The sequence below is a fragment of the Hemicordylus capensis genome, chromosome 2 (assembly GCF_027244095.1).
Source record: "Hemicordylus capensis ecotype Gifberg chromosome 2, rHemCap1.1.pri, whole genome shotgun sequence".
In the NCBI taxonomy this organism is placed as follows: domain Eukaryota; kingdom Metazoa; phylum Chordata; class Lepidosauria; order Squamata; family Cordylidae; genus Hemicordylus; species Hemicordylus capensis.
The window spans coordinates 100,798,711-100,816,943 of NC_069658.1; positions in this window are offsets into that span (position 1 = coordinate 100,798,711).

Consider the following 18,233-nt stretch of genomic DNA (forward strand, 5'->3'; position numbering starts at 1 on the left):
AGGAGCTTCCTGAAAGCCAGGCACTTGCTTAAATGTGTGCATGCAGGATCAGGGCAAATGCAGCCCTGCTTATAGCCTGTGTCAGGCCTTGTGAGCCACCTCCACTGTCTCCCCTTTCTTGTGCTGTGGGGCCCCCAGACACATACCCTGAGGCAAGGGAAGCAGCTGTGGGTGCTTCAAATTCCACAGTCTCCTTTCACACCAGGAACTGATGTAGGCCTATATTTCCCAGCATCCTTGATGAAAAAATGACACCCTGCATACCTAGGGCATTCTCTTCAGCAGGAACTATGCTCCTTTGGGCCTGGATGCTCCTGCATATGCTGCCATCTCTGCTGCTGCAAGGAAAAAGGATCAGATTTGCATTCTTGACATACTAATTTTGTTTGCACATACTTGGTTTAAATGGAAGTGCATGCTAACCCCACCCCGCAACTTGCAGAATGACGTGCTGGTGTCTAGAAAGAGTACTGTGTTGCAGTGGTTCCAGTCCTTTCTTGGGGGAGGGTCCAGAAGGTGGTGCTGGGGGACTACTGCTCGGCTCCGTGGCTATTGGCCTGTGGGGTCCAGCAGGGTTCGGTCTTGTCCCCCATGCTGTTTAACATCTACATGAAGCCGCTGGGAGAGGTCATCCGAGGACTTGGACTGAGTTGTCAGCAATATGCGGATGACACTCAGCTCTATCGCTCCTTGTCACCTGATCCTAGTGAGGCGGTGGATGTCCTGAATCGGGGGCTGGAGGCCGTGATGGGTTGGATGTGGGCTAATAAACTGAAATTGAATCCAGACAAGACAGAGGTACTGTTGGTCAGTAGGAGAGCCAATCGGGATGAGGAGATTTTACCAGTTCTGGATGGGGTTGCACTCCCCTTGAAGGAGCAAGTATGCAGCTTGGGGGTACTACTGGACCTGGCTCTGCTTTTGGCTCTGCTTTTTCAGGCCCAAGATCCATCTAGTCCAGCATCCTGTTTCACACAGTGGCCCACTAGATGCTCCTGGAAGCCTACAAGCAGGAGTTGAGGGCATGGCCTGTCTCCATGGCCGACCATAGAGAGCCCTGGTGGGGTGTGGGGCCTGGAGCTAATCAGCCAATGCGGGGGCCCCTTCCAATTAATTCTAATGGGGGTTAAACGAGTGGGGCCCACAGTGATTGCCCTGCTTGCCATACCCTAAGGACAGCCCTGCCTCTCTCCTGCTGTTGGTCCCCTGCAACTGGTATTCAGAGGCATCCTGTCTGGAGGTGTCCTATAGCCCTCCGACTAGTAGCCGTTGATAGACCTCTCCGCCATGAAGTCATCCAAACCCCTCTTAAAGCCATCCAGGTTATTGGTTGTCACCACATCTTATGGCAGAGAATTCCACAAGTTGATTAGGCGTCATGTGAAAAAGTACCTCCATTTGTTGGACCTAAATTTCCTGTCAATCAATTTCATGAGATGACCCCTGGTTCTAGTGTTACATGAGGGAGAAATATTTCTCTCTATCCACTTTCTCCACACCATGCATGATTTTATAGACCTCTAACATGTCTCCCCACAGTCGTCTTTTTTTTCTAAACTAAACTAAATATGATGGTATAATGATGATGAAATATGCATATTCCAAAATCCACAAGTTTTCTCAAAGACCTCTTTTAATGTGCAAAAACATAAAACACTAGTGCAGGCGTGCACAACTCAAATGACCTGGTGGGCCAAAACCAACCGTGACTTGGCTCATGGGGGCCAAGGTCAATTTTTAGGGTGCTGATTATTAAACTAACACTTAATATCGATCAATAAATAAAATAAAATTAAAGTGAAATTAATTAAAATGAATTTAATCAAAATTTAACTTTTGAAGTTCTGGCAGGCCAAGATTAATTTAAATTAAAATAAATATAAAATAAAAATAAAATAAAATAAATATAAATTTTAAAATAAATTGAATTAAAAGTTCTAATAAAATACATACAATACAATCTGTACAAAATACATAACAATAAAGTGCATTTCTCTTCCCTTCCACCTCTGCCAAATCATCACACTTAACATGAAGCACTTGTAATTAAAAAATTAGAGAAGTTTTTCTCATAATTTTGGATAAGAAGATTAAACTTTGATCATAAGGGAGAGGGGGAGAGAAAGAAGAAAAGGAGAGAGTGAAAGAGAGAGAGAATGGAGGAGGGGAAGAAAGGGAAAGAAGCCTTGGCTTGAGAGAGAGAGAGAATTGAGGGGGTAGAAAGGAAAAGGAGAGGGAAGGGGCTGAAGTCAAGAGAAGTCAGGGAGACGCAGCAAAATGACGGGGTGGCAACGTCTCCAGGAGAGGAAAGAGGCTGAAGCTGAGAGAATAAGCCAGGGAGAAGCAGCAAAATGGAGAGCAGTGTTTCTAGCTGTTTCCCAGGCTTGCTCTGATTAGCTATGCACCCAGACCCAGTGAGCTGGCTTACTTACAGCCACGGCGGTGTTTCCCCCCCAAAGCTCAGCTGCCTGCAGCAGAAGTGGTTCCACGGGCAAGCGGCTGAGCGTTGTTCTTCTGTGTTTGTTTTGGCGGGTGGGGAACATGCAGAGGCAGAGAGAAGGAGCAGAGCACCAGCACCGGAGCTTCCTTTTAGAAAACGGGCAGCGGAGAACTCCCTGCCGTCCGCTTTGCTGGTCTGGCTGCAAATGGCTTCTTAGAAGCCATTTGCAGCCAGACCAGCAAAGGGGAAGGGCACGGCAGGGGAGTTCTCCCACCGCCCTTTTGCAATGGGAGGGCTTTTGCAGGGCATGGGCCAAGAAAAAAGGCCTTGCGGGCTGCATGCGGCCCGCGGGCCGTATGTTGTGCAGGCCTGCATTAGTGGTTGAAGCATGCTTTTAAATACAATAGCTAAGTATCATGACTCAGCAAACTAACAGCAAATAGCCAATCCTATTACAGTACCAATGCCAGCCAATCCTGTTACAAATCACATAAAAAGGAAGGAGAACATGAAAATACACACCCTTGCTTCAATAACCAATGAATTTCATCGCTTCCCTCATTTCCTCTTTTACATTTATAGTGGGACAAAGCTGTTCTATATACAATGCTTCCCTTATCTTCCGTTTTCTCACATCTGCCTCCATAGCCAAAACAGATATCTTTGTATTCACTACTTCATGTTTCTCTTTAACATGCACTGCCCACGGCTTTATTCGATATTTATACTATATGTCTGCCTAATGCTCCTTGTATTTTTTGGTCAAATTTTTGTATCTTTTGCCTGTCTCCCCGTTTTAAAAATGCATGCATTCCATGCAAATCATTTTATATACCACTCCCTTTATTTATATATTTGAGTTTTCTGAATTTTTTTCTGGGTCAGTAGGTCAACTATATCCCCAACCCTAGGTTGACCTACTGACCCAGGAAAAATCCAAACTTTCATTAAAAAATCAACGGATTGCCAGGTTGTTTTGTGGGTGGGGTAGTAGGTAGCACCCATCATGCCCTACCACAAAATCCACTTTGGTATCCCTAAGACCTACTCATGAGGAACAATGGGGTGGAGTTTTCCATTATTCCCTATGGGTGAAACAGTGCACTACCACACACATTTTGAAACAGTACAAAAGGAGAATCATCTCAGTCTGTCCCTCCCAACACAGATTCACAGAACAGCACACGGTGGCACATTTCAAACACAGTCCAAAAAAGAATCACTGATCCAGTGCCAGGTGCCTGCACAGCATCATTGTTAAAAGTTGCTCTCTTAACACACTGAAACATAATTATGACTCCATTGCAGCAGCAGCAGCAACACCAACCCTTAGCAAGCATATCCATAAGCTCAACTAGAACCACGTCCTCTTCAGCCATGTTTTGACTGAGTACACCTTGCAATGCAGAATGCAGACTACAGAGCAGACCAAAGCACTGAAGGAAGCACAAGTTAGTCTTAAGGACAGACATGGAGCTCATCTCACAGCAATTACAAAAATAAAATTACACCCAGTCGAGAGAGAACTGACATGCCAATGTCCATTTCTCACCACCAAACCATCTCACAAATATAACAAAACACAGCAAACAACAAGCAATAGCAAAGCAAGCATGTTATAAAAAGTGCTGGGGGAAAACTTAGAAAAAAGCACAAACTTCCTTGAGAAGAACTCTTCTTTCTTCTTTTCATATCTCGATAATGAGCAAGCCATAACCTCAGACTGGCTGGATCCTGGCTGACAGCCTACCTGGCTGACAAATGTCAGGGCACCAGTCCACCTACTCATCGAGGGCCATGATTAGGGGGTCTGTGGGCATGTCTGTGCTGCTTGCACAGCAGTAGATGTCCCTTCTCTCTCTGCACCCACCAGTGCATTGTGAGGCACAGGAAAGCTGTGTGCACCCTGCTATGGCTGGTCCGCAGACTACAGTAGCCCTGACACACCCTCTCGGCACACCCCATACAGGGAGAGCACCACCTACCTGCTGAAGGTAGTGTGTGAGGGGATCCTGTAGTAAAGGGCAAGCAGTAGGATCAGCCAGTGTAAGCTGGTGTTCTCCACCTCCCGGAATGGCTGGTCATCCAGAGCCATCATCTCTTCAATGGTATGGGTGATGAGATGAGACTGGCCAACCAGACCACTTGCCCACAGATTGCACCCATGGTGTAACTGGCAATATCCCCTGCTTGAGAGCAGGAGAATGTGCCTTCCACCACTAGTCAAGGGCACACCAGGTGGCCTAGCCCTGCAAGCAGGAACAAGAACCCCTGGGTAATGACCTTGCAGGTACCTCATCATCACCAGTGTCCCAAGAGGCTTAGGGTCCTTACCCCTGCCGACCAGTGCCCTGCCGTGGGTGCAGGAATCATGTGTAGGGTCACCATGGTGGAGCTCAAAGTGCTCCCACACTATGCTTCTATCAGTCCTGGCCGTTTTTGGTGGTGGTGCTACTACTGGGGCGGCTGGTTCCTGCTGGGGGCCACCCCTCCACTGTGGGGCTGAAAAGGTCCAGGAACTACAGGAATGACTTTCTCCTGTTCCTCCTCAGCCTCAGCCTGGTGGGTTGAACCTCCTGTGGGGATTAGGGAGGAGGATGAAGAGAGCGATTTGGCTGATGGGCTAGCAGCTGATGACACCTCCTGCTCTGATGCCATGGAAAGAGCTTCTTCCCTGACAGTGGAGCTGCCCCCCCTTCTACCTCAGCTACCACAGGCAGCTGCACTGCAGGAGCAGGTGGCACCAAATAGGTGAGTGTGCATGCAATGACCTCTAAGGGGGGAAGGTAGCAGCAACTTGGGGATTAGGCTCCTCTCACCACCTTAGCATCACCCCTCCCTCTGCCCTGCCACTCTGCTCCTAGCTCTGCTATGCACCCTCCCAGTCATCTTCTTAGGGTTTTTTTAATTAAAACTCTAGCGTGTGTGTGTGTGTGTGTGTGTGTGTGTGTGTGTGTGGTGGAGCACCTTTAGGGTGTGTGTGGCCAGGGTGGTCTATTTATTATGCTGTGTGTTCCACACATAGTGCTGTCTATAGCACTGTAGTGCACACAGAGAAGCTAGAAAAATAAAATCCCTCCAAATAAAGAAGTGAGCTTTATTTGGAAGTGGGGAGCCGGGGGGGGGGGAAGCAACAATGGGGTAAGTCTAAGGGAAGGGAGATAGAGGATTATTGTGGCCTATGCTGTACCCAGTACTCTCCTAACTCTGCTGTCCAGTTCTAGTACCCACCTACGTAAATCCCTTCCCTCAAAATGGGCCCCCTATTTAAAAGAAAGAACTCGAAAGGGTGTTTGTGGCTGGGCTCACCAATCTGATGTCTTCTTCTTTCGGCATCCTCAGCTGGAGCTCCAGGCACTCAGGCCGAGCACACACTGGCACTCAACAGCCAGGGGGAGGGCAGATGGGCTCCAGCAGGTGGGAACCCAGCCACCCACCCAAAAATCAGAAAATAACAAAAGAAAAGGGGTGGTGGTGGACCCACCAGCAGCAGCAGAAGGAAAAAAATACAGCAACCACTTGAAGTCACTCGAGTGCTGGAACTAAGTAAACAAAAGGCTATTGGTACTGCAAAAGTAAAATAAAAATAAAAATGAAAGAGACAGATAAGCCTCTCTCTCTCTCTCTCCCCCCGCACCAGCATAGGAACATAGGCACATAGGAAGCTACCATATACTGAGTCAGACCATTGGTCTAGCTAGCTCAGTATTGTCTTCACAGACTGGCAGTGGCTTCTCCAAGGTTGCAGGCAGGAATCTCTCTCAGCCTTATCATGGAGAAGCCAGGGAGGGAACTTGCAGAAGGCCTAGCAGAGCTGTGTCTGCTGCAGTGCAGCATCAGTGATCCAGCTCAGCAGCTGGCAGTGGGCCCAGCAAAGCCTAGCAGGGTAGCAGCAGGCCCAGCAGGCCCAAAGAGGTCCAGCAGGGCAGAAGTGGTCCAGCAAAAGCAAGGAGCAAGGCAGCAAGGCAAGGCAGAGCAATGCAACCAGCCTTTCCGCCAGAGTTCCAAGCCAGGCACAGGATTCAGCTCAGTGCTGAAGCCAGGCACTGTCCACCTGGACTTTAAATACAGTTTGAAACTCCTTTCCTTTTTGCTCCCACTCCCAATGAGGGCAGAGTTGCCCTGACACCACTTGGTTTGGGATGACACAAAGCCAACCAGAGGAAAGGAGATTGCAAGCCAATTGGAAGGCAGTGCCAGAAAACCAATCAGCAAGGGAGAAAAACAAGTAAGCTGAAAAAATGGTGGCCACCATAGCTGCTCAAACCTTCAAACTGGTTCATACTGGTTTGCATAGAACCAGGTTCAGTTTGATTTAATTGTGGACCGGCTGCCTTTCCTGGGGGCCAAGTTGGTTCACAGTTGATCCGGATGAACTGGTTCATAGCGAACGAACCAGATGAACCAGTGCATAGCGAACTGGTTCATTTTGAACCTTTTGTGCACAGCCCTGGAAGTGACAGACCCTTGAGAGTATCAATCGATCAATCAGAGAAAGCCAGAACAAAGAGAAAGACAAGAGGGGGAATAAAGAGAAAGGCCCTTCCTCACTGTCAATACTCACTAGGATAAAAGGGGCAAATAGACAAGGCTACTGGAGCTGTAGTTCCAACATTATATATTAACTTTTACAGGACTCCCTTGTGAGGTGCCGTTTTAAAAAAAATGTTTCTGAAGTGCAAGTAATTTATGTTTTTCCTGTTATTATATTTCTCTTTCCCATTTGTTATGAAGGGGATCAGGAAACCAGTGGAATTCCCTCCACATCTCTCTTTATATGAGAACAATGGATCATCTTCAGGGTAAAAGAACAGGAAGGACTTGGAGTGCTTAGGAAAGGTTTGTGTTGCTCTCAGTCAGCAGAAGGGAGGACTTTCCAGGTCAGGGTGAAGGCACAATGTACCTCACTCTTTGATGAATGGGAGAGAGCAGAGGCCACTGAGAGGGCCTGGGATGGCCCTGATCACTTCTGAGCAGACGGAGGACAAAGACTGAAGGAGACGCCTGGAGTATTACCAAATCAGAGTATTACCTGAGTTGGGAAACATAGAAACGCAGGCATACATAAAGACAGAAAGAAAATATTCTGCAGCCCTTACAAGTTTCTTTTTCAGGCTACAAGGAGTTTCTTCTGCATTTTAAAATAATAGGAATTGTTTTGGTCAATTTCAAAGGAAAGTAAGCTTCTTTTTCAGGCTACAAGGAGTTTCTTCTGCATTTTAAAATAATAGGAATTGTTTTGGTCAATTTCAAAGGAAAGTAAGCTCCTAGACCTAGGGGAAACACTTATTTCCTCATTCTAGATGAATTTCTCAGTGTCACAAAAAAGAGGGTTTGATTTGGGCTTTGTTTGTTTTTATGTCACAGGACATATAAGTAACTTACCTTCAGCAAGAGCCTGAAAATTGCCTGCATAAACTAGAAATGTATAATCCTGAAATAACAGCTGTTCACCTGTTGGAATGGCTAGATTCAAATATCAGTTTACTGAGGGATTCCGGGCCAGTTTAGATGAAACTTTTCTGAACCATGCAATTGAAAAGGGGATGCACAAAATTCAGAAATGAAAAACAAATTCCTAATGTGTTGTATGCACTTCAGAAATATGACAGCATATTCTGGATCTCAAAAATCTATGGAAAATCCAGATGTGTAAAATTTTAGAAGCATTTCTACTCTGTAGAACCTCTGACCAAACTCACTCCAACTGACCCAAAGAACCCAGGTCCCAGATATTGTCCTGAATATAACATATGGCTAAAATCAAAGGAGGAATTCAGATTCCTCTCCAGCACAGAAGCCAACCATAACATGAGTTGCTTATGTCAATCAAATGACAAAATAGAGAGGTGCAGAGGGTACTGTGAGGAGAAAAATGGGTAGTGGGCCCAGGGGACCAGTTTGGACAATAGCTTCCCTACCCATGTGATTATGAAGAGGATGCGCAGAGAGCACACCCATTGGGACATTCTCTGCTGATGTCCCTCCAAACACCTTCCTAGAATGTCTTTTTATAATGTGAGGGGCGGTGTTCATCCAAATGGTGCCTCTACATGCACTCCAAATCCTTTAAATAAGTATTTGGAGCATGTATACAGGGGCCATTTGGACAAACAACCTCCAGTGCACAAGAAGGGGCATGCAAGGTGGATGTCAAGATGTTCACAGAGGATGTCATGACAGGTGTGCTCCTGATGAGTTCCCTTCCTAATCACATGGGTGAGGATGGTCTCATCTGAACTGGTCCAATGTTTGTTTGTTTTTTAAAGTACAGTGTTTATTAATTGTAAAGGAAAGTTTGGGATGAAAGAGAATAACAGTAATTTTAAGAGATTGAGGATTAAATTCATTTATATTCATTCAAATTAAATTCATAGTCATGAATTTAAGAAATCTGAAAGTCCCAGTCAAGCAACAAGCAACATGATGCACCAATCAACAGTCAAGCATTGTTTTATTGTAGCTAATATAATGAATGAATGAATAAATGAATGAATGAATGAATCACAGTGATTAATTCCATATGCTGTATTAAGGGAATCTTAATTCTGTATTAAGGAATAAGGGAATCACAGTGATTAATTCCATACACAAACCATGAATATATGGAGCAGGACCATATGAATCAGATTGGATTTCTGAAGCAGCCACCTTAGGGTAACCCTCTTTCTCTCTCTCTCCCTCCCTCCCTCCCTCCCTTCTTTCTTGGTTTTTTTTTTTTTTTTTTTTTTTTTTTGGTGGCAGAGAAAAGTGCCAGGGACCTAGCATTGCTGCCCTGCCAACACAGGCTGCCTGTCATTGATTGTTACTATGGTCTGTTTACTATTCTATGTGGGCGGCTTTCTGGAGCACCCATTCTCCCCGTGTCTCCTTACAACATACTCATGATCAGTCAAGGAGAGAGGGGAAAGAAAGCCTTTGAATTTTGAGCAAGGGCTATTAAAAAAAAAGAAAAGAAGAAAGGGGAAATGCAGCATAGTTTCAGAATGCTTTCTTTAAAACAACAAAAAGTCCCCCCCCCTCTTTGTATTGAGAAGCAAATCTTTTAGAAGGCTAAAGTAAATGGAGAGTTGTGCACTAAGTCCCCCCCCCCACTTTTTTCCCTTTTCACTGGAGTTGGAGTAAATTTATTTATCCATGAATATTTGTTATCAGAAGTGCTGAATAAAAGAACAGCCTGGAGGAAAAGAAACTGAATGCACGATAGGGGAGCAAGAGGGCATGTGTGATCCCTCAACAAAAGGCATACAAGAAGCAGTTGTACTCAGCAAGACTGGGAATTCGTACAACAGGCAGGTGGCTTAACTAAAAAAAACCCACATCCGTACAAGGGTAAGCTATATAGTCATTTAGATATGCAGTATGACCTACGCTGTCAGACACACTGTCACACTCAATGCCTAGCCTCTCTTGCAGATCTTAGTGAAGTAGGGCTATACCATGTCATGAGTTTTGATTTTCACATAAAAACTTGCCCATTTGACAAGGTGGAGCATTTTTATTGAATCAGTAGCCAAGTAATGTGTGAAATCTTTCTCTCCCCACCCCCTCCAGCTGTTTTGCACAAAGGCTGTGTGGTCCCTGAGCCATCCCCAAATAGAGAATCCTGGGAAAGCGCTTCAGCTTTGAGCAGCCAAAGGCCAAGCAAGAATTAATGAAAATTTTCAAGAGAGATATTGAGAAATAACGGGAAATCAGAGTCTCCCACCCCCCGCCCCCCGCCCATGCAAGCAAAAATGACAAAAACAAACTGTGAGAATAATTGTGGCTGCTCTGGTTTGTAGTGTATACAGACATGTTATTCCACAATATGGTCACTTAATTTCAAGTTAGGGCAGCAACATTTAATTGATTACCAGATCAGGTGGACTGATTGAACAAGATTTGTGATCATCTAAAAAGTATGGTCAATTAATCAGGTAAAGGTAAAGGTAAAGTGTGCCGTCAAGTCGATTGCGACTCCTGGCTCTCACCGAGCCCTGTGGTTTTCTTTTGGTAGAATACAGGAGGGGTTTACCATTGCCTCCTCCTGTGCAGTATGAGAGGATGCCTTTCAGCATCTTCCTATATCGCTGCTGCCTGATATAGGTGTTTCCCATAGTCTGGGAAACATACCAGCAGGGATTCGAACCAGCAACCTTCTGCTTGTTAGCCAAGCATTTCACAGCTGCACCACCAATCAGATGGCAGGTGTTAATTCTTTGGTTTTTAATAGGTGTCCTTATTTAAAAAATGCAGAAGGGATGCACCACTCCGAAAGAGGCTTTCCCTCCTATGGCAAGAGAAGGCAGGATGTCAATTCTAAGACTATGCCTACTGTGGCATGTGTGCATCATCTAAAAACAGAGAATGCCTTTTGTTTAGAACTATTGCTTCCTCATGGGCAAATTCATGCAAATTTAATCAATTAAACCCATCAGTTAATTGACCACAACTCATACAGTTCATCAGATTTCATTCACTGCATCAGCCCTATTTCAAGCCTGATGTGGTTTTGCATGACACAATTTAATTTTCTAGAAGTGTCCTTTGCCTTGAACCACTTCAGCTGGTGTGGGAAGCCTTCTTGCCAGACACTTCAATGGGATGTCACATGAATCTGAAAACATGAGAATATGACACTTCTATAACTTAGAGCCCAGAGAAGTCTTTTCTGCCCAACTCTCTGTCACGTGGTCTTTCTTCTGGATTCTCCTGCAGTTACCAATGACATTCCCACGCTTTTCTGTAAGGCACATAGGATTTGCTGCATTCTCAACTTCCTGTGAGTTCAGTGGGAGGCCATTTCTTCTCCTCTCCCTCCCCTCTCCACCAAATGCTCCTAGTGCTAAGCAGTCATGATTCTTAGGTTCATTGCAAATGTTTAACAAGAATAGGTCACTGCGGGTTGTCAATACACTGTCCCTCCCATCCTGTCAAGCTGAACACTGAAGGACTGTTTGAGCATTTGTGCTGCAGACTGCTTGATAACCTGCTCTCACAGGGCTTTAGTGGAGCTAAAACTAGAGGCCACCCGTCTTGCTTCGCTTGAATAAAGATTTTACATCCAGCAAATTCATTCAGCATTACAATTTCCCCTTTTTCTTTTTGATGAAGAGCTGTGAAGGAGGGAACAAATGCTCATTTTCTTTTTCTGGCTATGAATGTCACTAATGCCACTTCCTTTCAGCATAAAGACTCCACACATTTATACCGGAAACATTCAGTGTGGTTTTGTGGACACTTGCCTCACCCCTAACCATGAGTTACACACTGCCAACTATAAAGTCTGGAAAGTAATGTTAAAGTAACTATTGAGGTAAACCTTGTTTTTGGTGTAGTGAAGTGAAGTGTTGTCATTCAGTGGCTGCACTCACACATAATGCAAAACTGGAGGTGAAGGGATCTCCGGTTTCAAAAACTGTATGTCTGAATGTTGGCAACCACAGTTTCAACAGAAAACAGACCTACAGTTTCCCTCCCTGGACAGTGATTTGTACTTTTGGTTTGTAGTGAGGTCCGCTGCCTGGACCTCCATTTCCGTGGTGCCAAGGTTATGTCCAAATGCTGGCATTGCAGTCTGGTTGCTTTGTAACCAGAGTTGAGGGAGGACACTCTCCTGAATGTCAGAATTTGTACGGGTGGGTGGCAGGAAGGGGAGTGCTAACTGTGGGTCTGCAGGGGAGATAAGGAACTGCGGTTCCACATTACATGCAAATGCAGCCACTGTATATCCCAAATATTTAACATTTTGAAGTCTATAAAAGAGAAATAGAGGGAGAAACATTTGAAGAAGAAGAAACAAAGGGGAAAGCAGTTTCATCAAACTAATGCCCTCCCCCCACAACCTGGTTTGGCTTGAATTTGAACCTGTTCAGAACTGGCTCGAAGTCCTATTGGCAAAGGGGAGTCCAGTGAGGATTCCCCTTAACCGGTGAAGGGGCCGAGAACAGTGTGTGGGGCGGCTTCCCTAACTGTAGAGGGGACTTAGGGGAGTGAATAAAAGTACTGACAAATTGCACCCGTTGTGACGGTGCTGGCTGCCCTGACCCCCACTGGCCTCCCTTGAGTCTCCTGGGCTGCCGCTGGCCCAGTATGGGCCTGTTTCAGGCCTCTATGCAGTTGTGGAGGCCATTTGGGGGGGCCCTGCTCATGCACACAGGCCATTTGCATGACCACACAAAAATGTGGTCATGCAAATGGCTCATGTGCATACATGGAGGTCCCAAAATGGCCTCCGTGCCTGCACACAGGCCTGAAACAGGTGGAGTAGGCCCAAACCCAGCCTGTATTGGGCTGTAGATGGCCCAGGATACTGCCCTTGCCCCTCCCTTGTCCCGCAGCTGCCACTGCATTGCATTCCTCACCGGATTCCCCTTTGCTGGTAGGGGTTCAAGCTGGTTCTGAAACAGCTGACCTCATTCAGCTCTACCTCAAACTGAACAAGGTTCAATTCAATTTGAGGTTGAGCCTTCAAACCGAACTGGTTCGAGTGCGAGCTGGCTAGATTCTGAGCTGGCTCACACATCCCTAACCAATGCTACACTAGTGCAATGAACAAAGATGCATTCACACAAGAAGTTCAAGTAGCTGAGCAGATGCTCAAATATGTCCAGTCTCTTGCACTCTTGGTCTTCATCCACTTTTTCAAGCATTGTGCTTACCCAACAAAAACAGCAGATAGCATTGCATAATTCCCTGCAACAGATATGGACTGAAGAAGAGGTTTCACAGTAGGAGGCACATCACAGATTGTGAAGGCACATTCTGTGACACAAGTAGTTCTGGCAAAATCCTTCTTAACCTGTGATTGAATCTTTAGGTTACAGCAGTAGCTCCCTTGTGCCTTTGTGAGCAGTAAACAGAATCAGGCTTAAATGCAACTTTGCACCCTCATCTCTCTCTTTTTAAAAAAATTCTCATCTTTGCACCCACTGAAGCATCTCTTATGTAGTCTTGTCAACTGTTGATTTTTTTAAAGTTTCAAAGTTTTTCCACCAATAATCCCACTTCACTCACCAACGTTTTGCAGTCTCAACCATGCCAAGTTGGCCTTTGTCTTCTGCAAAGTATGTTCAAGGTGCTCTAAAAAAATTTGGAGCAGATGCCAATTGAGCAAGGAAATAAGTTGGCTGCCCACAGTAGACCATGGAATTTAAGAACAATAGTATATGCTTACCTAATTTAAAAATAGAACAGAGTGCCACGTAACAGGGACTGAACCCCGCATCTAAAAGACAACATAACTAAAGAGTTCTGTGGAGTCAGGCCTTTGGTATATATCCAATTCTGGATAGTGCATTAAAATTCATAGGCAAACTCTTATCCATATTAAGCAATGAGATTTTATTTCCAGATCTCATGCAAAATTAATTTCCATAATTCTCTTAGATACTGTCTACACACAGATTTTTTTTCCTCATTAACTATTTGATTATCATATTGTACTGAAATGCCTTTGCTTCATATTTAGGGAAGAGAGATCAGAGATATGAAGAGTCAATGAAATACATTTCTGAGTGAAATACACTTCTGAGTCACTGGCTTTCTGAACAGCCTTCTCTCTCAAGATGTCAGTATGATACACAGGAAAGAAATATTAAATAGCACAATGAGCAATTAAAAGCTGTGGGCATGAGGATTTTATATATCCTCTCTTTTTTGAAGTGTGTGTGGATCTATCTCATTTTTAATGTACATTAGCAATGTGCCCATCATCAAGCTTGACAAGTGTGCATGTCTGGGCTGAAGCCATTGTTAGGCATTGCTGTGTGTATTCTCCAGCCAAGAGTCCTCCTGAAGATAGCTGGTTCATCTGGAACAGGGAACTAGGGTTAGGGTTAGGTGTATACAGTAGGGATGTGCACAAATCATTTTTTTTATTTGTGCCCCCGAAAAATCACCCCCCAATTTGTTTTGTATCCAAATCTACCCCCTCCAAATCACCTCAGATTCGATTTGTATTTGCTTTGATTCAATTTGGATTCGGACCAATTTAGACCACTTAACAAGGTCCTAGGGTCACCAAATTTGGGTGGTGGGTAGGTTCCCAAGGGTGCCACCTACAGCACACATTTTCAAGGCAGTGGAATACTTGGTTGATTTTTAATGATTTTTTTTTTAGTTTTTACTGATTTTGAACATTTCCGCCATAGGAAACAATGGGGATTCGAAGTTGCCGAATCTTAACCCTAAAACAGATCCCCAGCTTTCATTTGTTTAAAAAGGGCTAAGCTCTAGCCCTTGTAGAAGTGGAGTTATGGAGAAAAATGTGCAGTCATTTTTCCAAGTGCTTGGATTCTTTTGTGTATAATGACTTTTCCTCATAATGAATCCCTATAAGGATTCATTGCACACCTTAATTTCTTCTGTTCATGTTAACTGTAACTGGACAGTGCCAACTGTTAACTGCCATGTGCCAACTACACCCCCCACCTCATCTGCAAGGCAGTGGGGTACTCATTTTAATGTTTAGGAATATTGAAATGTTTAGTTTCTTTGGTGTCTAATAACTTTTCCTCATAATGACTCTCTATGATGATTCATAATACACCTTCGTTTCTTCTGTTCATTTTTACTATCATTGGACAGTGCCAACTGTCAACTGCCATGTGTCACCTCCACCCCCACGCCCCCCCCCCACACACACACTGGGGTACTCAGTTTATTTTTACGGTATTTTTGAAGTGTTTAGATTCTTTAGTGTCTTCATTACACACCTTCATTTTTCTGTTTATTTTGACCCCACTGCTTTGCAGGTGAGGGTAGGGAATTAGTGGCATCCCATGTTCCAACTAACCCGCAACCCACAAGCCACTGGGTACTCAGTTTATATTTGAGGAACTTTTGAGGTGATTAGACTCTTTGGTGTGTAATGACTCCTCATAGGGATTCATTATGAGGAAAGGTTATTAGACACCAATGAGCCTAAACACTTGAAAAAAATCCTAGAACATAAACGGAGTAGTACCCCACAGCCTTGCGGGTGGGAGTGGGGTGTAGTTGGCACATGGCAGTTGACAGTTGGCACTTTTGAAAAGACGGTCAAAATGAATAGAAGAAATTAAGGTGTGTAATGAATCCTCATAGGGATTCATTGAGGAAATTTATTATACACCAAAGAATCAAAACACTTGAAAAATAGTGACCACACATTTTGCTCCATAACTCCACTTCTGCAAGAGCTAGTGCTTAGCTTTTTTTATTTTAATGAAAGATAGGAATCTGGGGGAATTAATAGGAGGGATCCAAGTCTTGAATCAAGTCGAATCGAATCAGGTGTGATTGGATTGGTACCTGAATCTAGCCAATGGACCTCAGGGCTGATTTGTTTTGTCTCCAAATCACCCAAATCAGCTAGATTCAGGTACAAATTGATTTGTACGCAAATGAATTTGCACATCCCTAATATACAGGTGGTTCAGCTGGAGCTGCAATCTTTGTTCCTGAGCCAAAACATGAGCCAGAGATTGAACTAGGGATGTGAATGAATGTTTTGGCGGGGTGGGGGGGAGGGAAGCAGTGGAACCTTTAAGCATGAGTAAAGGAGGTCCATCTCTGCTCCTCTGCCACCTTGCCACTTTTCCAGGTGCAGTGTGGTGCAGCTCAGAAGTCTGCGTGCAGCTGTAGGGCTTCATCCAGCAGCCTTGCAAAGCTGTGGGGTGTGCGTGGCTGCTGCGCATGCACAGCAGGAGTGAGTGTCCCGCCACCACGCACAGACTGCTGGGTAAAGCCCTGCAGCAGTATGTAGATTTCTGAGCTGCTCCACATCACACCTGGAAAAGTGGCAGCGTGGAAGATGAGCAGATAAGGACCTGCTTTAGTCATGCTTAAAGGTACCACTCCCCACCCGATAGGATTCGGCAGGAATCTATTCATGCACATCCTTAGATTGAACTGGAGCTCAGATGGGAACTCTAAGTGCTGCAGATAGATGTTAGTGCTCCACATACAGGCAAAGGCAGAAGGTCTGACTCCTAATAAGGTCTGGCTGTGAATATTATAAAATAAAGAGAGCCATTATGGCACAGTGTTTGGAGTGGTGGACTACGACCAGGAAGACCCGAGTTCAAATTCCCATTCAGCCATGATACTTGCTGGGTGACTCTGGGCCAGTCACTTCTCTCTCAGCCTAACCTACCTCACAGAGTTGTTGTGAGGATAAACATAACCATGTACACTGCTCTGGGCTCCTTGGAGGAAAAGCGGAATATTAATGTAAACAAACAAACAAATAAATGTGAATTAATGTGAATAAATAAATAAAGAAATGTAAATAAATAATATCTATACCAAGTCTGGCCAATTCAGAAGTTAATACTGTGTGCCAATCTGCAGGGCTGATGCACCTTCTAGAATGGCAGTTGTTTCTGCCTCCCGGTGCACAAGGGCTTCAATGTATTTTATTAAGCATGTACTTGAAATGCTGGTGGGTGGTGGGTTTTTTTACTGTCTCTAAATGGCATTGCACAGCGAGGAGTTACAGATTGGGTTCGTGGCATAGGAGAGGGCAGCTTTAACTATTTAGCATCAGTTTTAAGTATGTGCTGATTGCTTAACATAAATTTGGCCCATTGGTTACAATCATACACCGGCTTAACATGGAAATATGTACTTGGAATAAATATAAATAAAAAAGGGCTAGAAATGGTGACTGTGCCAAACTGCCTTCCATATATTGATTTATGGCTCAGGGGCTGGGCACAGAATGGGGTGATCAGTTTGTATAGAAAATGAAGTGTTTTGAAATACCAGAATCTGGAGTTTCTTTCATGCTCAATGGCCTCTTATCCTCTGTCACAAGTGCCTCCACAATCTCCCACTCTGCATATATAACATCTGGGTTATCTTTGGTTCTTTTGATATATGTTACAGCCAATGTATGACCATGCTTAACCTCCAAGATCTAGCAAGATCAGAACTCTAGGAAACATAGCTGTAAGCCATTGTCAGATTCATTGTACTCATATTCAGTATGTCTGCTGATTTAATTCCGGGCATAGGAAGTAGAAGACAGATGGATTCTGCTTTCTCTTTGGCTTCCATTCCTGGAGAAGATATTTGCTGAGAACATGGAGGCTTCCATTCCTCTAATAAAATCTTACTCATATGTCATATCTGTGACTGGCATGAAGTTAAGATAATTACCTGAAACAGCAATTCCAAAGATCATTTTGTATGATATATTTCCTGCACTTTTTCATAGCATATTTTAAATCCCACAGAAAAATGGACAAAAATTAAGCAGCAGCAATGGTGGAATACAAGCCTATCAGCATTTTAATCATTTCAAGGTGCACTTTTTGCACCTGAAACAGGTGCAGAAATGCAGGCATCTTGACTTAATGATGCTGTATCAAACTGATTTCTTCAGTGCAAACTCAAGCGAATTTAAAATCTTGAACAGGTGTTTGAATGTGGTCCAATGGACTGGATCACATTAAACAAAATAATATTTTATTCAGTCATAGGTGCTAGAGTCCATGGATGGGAAAGAACCTTCACTTTTAAGACAGGAAACATGATACAAGTTGTCCAGGAGAAAACACATCCCCAGGGTCTGACGGGACTATAGATAGAGTTTATAGGTCCTCCAGCCAACCTAGGTATTTGTATCTTTAGCAACCTGCTGAAACAAAAATTGCGTCCTTAGAATAATTTATTTCCATAAGTGCTACTAAAAACATGTCTGGGAAGAGTAAACTCATTTCAACACCAAGGGAACATCTCATTGGCATTCTGAAGAGAGAAATACAACTTTTCACCCCTACTTCTTATGATTCCCAAATGCTTGAAACCACCACACAGGTTCATA